At 35.0% G+C, this 3,784-nt stretch overlaps 1 non-coding gene across 1 annotated transcript; it reads right to left on the reverse strand.

The window, feature by feature from the left end:
• Nucleotides 1-2,410: 2,410 nt before the first annotated feature.
• LOC147390962 (small nucleolar RNA R71) lies at nucleotides 2,411-2,517 on the reverse strand. Its single transcript, XR_015170361.1, has one exon. It is a non-coding gene; the product is annotated as a small nucleolar RNA R71 (small nucleolar RNA).
• Between the last annotated feature and the right edge of the window lie 1,267 nt (nucleotides 2,518-3,784).

Raw genomic sequence — 3,784 nt, forward strand, 5'->3', positions numbered from 1 at the left:
AGGCTCTTCTTCATTGGCTCTCTTGCTAGCCCAAGTAACAAAATCTTCATGCAAATCATCTAAGGCTTGGTGTAATTAAGCCACCACCAGATTAGCTAAACAAATATCCTTTCGTGCCCGTATCCGTGCCATGATTGGGAAGATGGTACAGATGATGCATCGGGCAAGAATGGTTGGGGCTAAAAAGATACTGAGAAAGTATACAAGGAAGGTGGCTATTCGGGACTCCAGGAAATAATACTGGTTATATTTAGCCCTCCAATTCATCAATAATTGCTTCCCGTGATCTTTTTTCGTCTTTAGTATCTCTCTCAAGCCATTCAAGTAGACCATTTTCCCTTTCTCTACTATGTCCAACTCAGCCTTGGGCACATATGCCACCTCTCTGTCTACTAGAAGTCGGGCCAATATGATTCCATCTTCCATGGTAAATGAAAACTCATTCTCGACCGATAGGAACGTGTGTCTTGATGAGTGGATTTTATACCTACAAATTAATCACTTTTAAATATAATATTTTGTTAATTTTAGAGTTTTTTAGTTATTTTTATTTAAGTTTAGTTTATTTTATATTTTTTATGTGATTCTGTGTTCTTATTTGATTTTTATGCTTATTTTGCAGTTAGGAACAGTATGGAACATTAGGATATTTGTCAACATTTAGGAGAAAATTCTGGCTCAAATTAGTTCACTCTCGAAAGAAGGAAGCTATGCATACAAGCTAAAAAGTCTTCAAGCCGTAGCTTGATATAAAAGGAGGTCACGACGGGAATTCAAGAATTGCACAATAGAAATATGAAAAATATAAGCCACGGAAAGATATGTTTTGAGGCCATGGCCTGCTTACGTTTCCAGTATTACACGTTAATTTTTTAGGTCGAATTAGAGATGGATTTTGAGACTCTTAAACCCTAATGACTCCATACCTATAAATAGGAATGATTAAGCCTTATTTTGGGACAGAAGTTTTGATTTTTTCTTGGAGGTAAAAGATTGAGAAGGAGGACAGGAATTGGAGATCGGCTCTTGACTTTTATCTTTCTTAATTTTAACTCTTCTCTTAACTTTGTAATCTAAGAATGGCTAAATACTTTTGTGATTTTGTTTCCTTTTCAATGATGAACTAATTTTCATTCTAGGGTTATAATGGAACCCATTCATGATGCTTGATTAATTTTTTATCTTTTTTCTTTGATTACTTCCACATGTGATGGTTTATTATATCCTATGTTTAATGTGATTTAATTAACTGGTCATTAATTGAATATATTTGGTGAACCTTAATAATATCAACAGAGTTATTTTGTGTTCATGACCTAGATAGAATAACATATACTAATTTGAGATATGCATATACTCACGTTGCGTGTGCATTCCTTATGAGAGCTTATTCTTAATGAATTTTTCTTGATTTAATTCTCATAGGCATATAGGGAGTTAGTCTAGAAGGGTATTTTTACATGACCATCGAAAGAGGCTTGTAGAGAATTTAGTATTTTTGGATGACAATCATAGTGGATTAATTTATCATAGAAGGAAGGATAATTTAATCAAGTAGATTGTTTGGGAAAAATAATAAACCTAGGTTTTATCACTTATTGATTTTAAATCTGCAAATTTATTTTCTATGTTATTTTCCTTGCTTATTTTTAAATCCTATTTTTTACTTTTGTTTGGATAAAGTTAGAGGGAGATAAATTGGTAACTAGCAATAGATTGGTATTTAATCTCCGTGGGAATGATACTTTCTTATCACTTTATTACTTATTTTGATATGTATACTTACATGCGTAAATTTAGACAACAAGTTTTTGGCATCGCTGCTGGGGACTAATTTATTAATCTTTTTAATAATATTAATTCAATCGTATTTGACTTTAGACCAAACTTTTCTTTCTTTTGTAGGTGGTTGGCTATTGTATGTGTAGTACGGGAAATTCAGAACTTGCTCATTTTGATTTTGAGGTTGAGAAAACTTGTCGAAGAAATAGAATGAATAAGCGAGAAGCTTTTCAATACCATACAATGGCCGACCAAACTAATGGTAATGAAGGTCCAAAGTCTATGCGGGACTATGTTGTTCCATTGGTGGATGGGTATTCGTCGTCCAGCGGTACAGGCCAACAATTTTGAACTCAAGTTGGCTACTATTCAGATGGTACAAGCATCTCAGTTTTGGGGTTCACATGCCGAAGACCCCAATGCACATTTAGTTAATTTTTTGGAGATATGTGCTACTTTCAAGTATAACGATGTTGATGATGATGCCATCCGGTTATGACTATTTCCATTCTCATTGAGGGACATGGTGAAGAATTGGCTGAACTCATTACCAGGGGAATCTATCACCACTTGGGATGACTTGGCGAAAAAGTTCCTTGCTAAATATTTTTTACCGTCAAAAATTACAAAGTTGAGGAATGGTATCACTACTTTCATGCAGTTAGATAGTGAGTCTCTCTATGAAGCCTGGGAAAGGTATAAAAATCTACTTCGGAGATGTCCTCATCATGCTCTACCGGACTAGTTGATCATCCAAATTTTCTACAATGGGTTGGTTGGATCTATCAGAACGATTATTGATACTGCAGCAGGTGGATCTCTTATAGTGAAGACATTTGAGGATGGGTATAATTTATTAGAGGAGATGGCCTCTAACAACTTCCGGTACCATACAGAGAGGATGAATCCAAGAAGAACAGTAAGAGTGCATGAAATAGATGTTCTTACTACTTTAACAGCTCGAGTGGCATCGTTATCTAAGAAATTTAATTCATTTGGGGTTCATGCCATTCAAACTCGTACCGTTACATGCAAAAATTGGGGATACAATTATTCAGTGGATCTGTGCTCTAATAATCCAGAGTCTCTAAATTTTTTTGGTAGTAGGTAGAATAATCTATACTCTAACTATTACAATTCGGACTGAAAAAATCATCTGAATTTCTCATGGAGTAACAATAATCAAGTTGAGGCCTCTTCATCTGCAAAGCCCATGTTTCAACTTAATTATCATTCTCAAGCTCCTCCTAGAGAAAAGAAGCCTTCTTTAATAGATATAGTATAGCAGATGGGAACCAACACTACTCAATTCATGACAAGCACTAATCAGTTCATGACAGAGACTAGAATTCAATTCCAAAGCTAAGCAGCTTCTATTCGGAATATAGAAATTCAGTTGGATCAGATTGCTTCAACAATTAATAACCATCCACAAGGAACCTTGCCTAGCAAAATAGAGACTAATCCGAAAAGAGATGGTAAGGAGCACTCCAAAGCTATCACATTGAGGAGTGGAAAAGAACTGAATGATATTGTCAAGGAACTAGATGTTTTAGTGGTAGAAGAAATAGTTTCTAAAGAGAATGGTGAATAAGAAAAAGAAGCTACAAACCAGGAGTATAAAAAGCCAAGCTTAGAAAATATTACTCCTTACAACCTACCTCTACCATTTCCTCAACGTTTCAGGAAACAAAAACATGATGAGCAGTTTGCAAAGTTTTTAAATATCTTCAAGAAGTTGTATACTAATATCCCATTCGCTGAAGTTTTAAACCAAATGCCAAGTTATGCCAAGTTTATGAAATATATCTTGACTAAAAAGAGATGATTGACTGAATTTGAAATAGTGGGTTTGACTGAAGAGTGCAGTGCTATCATTCAAAGGAAACTTCCAGCAAAACTTAAGGATCCAGGGAGTTTCACTATACCGTGCACCATAGGTAACCAATTCTCTAGTAGAGCTTTGTGTGATTTGGGGGCTAGTATTAATCTGATACCATTG

This window comes from Akebia trifoliata, chromosome 11, assembly GCF_017979445.1.
Source record: "Akebia trifoliata isolate Shusen 1 chromosome 11, ASM1797944v1, whole genome shotgun sequence".
Taxonomy (NCBI): Eukaryota; Viridiplantae; Streptophyta; class Magnoliopsida; order Ranunculales; family Lardizabalaceae; genus Akebia; species Akebia trifoliata.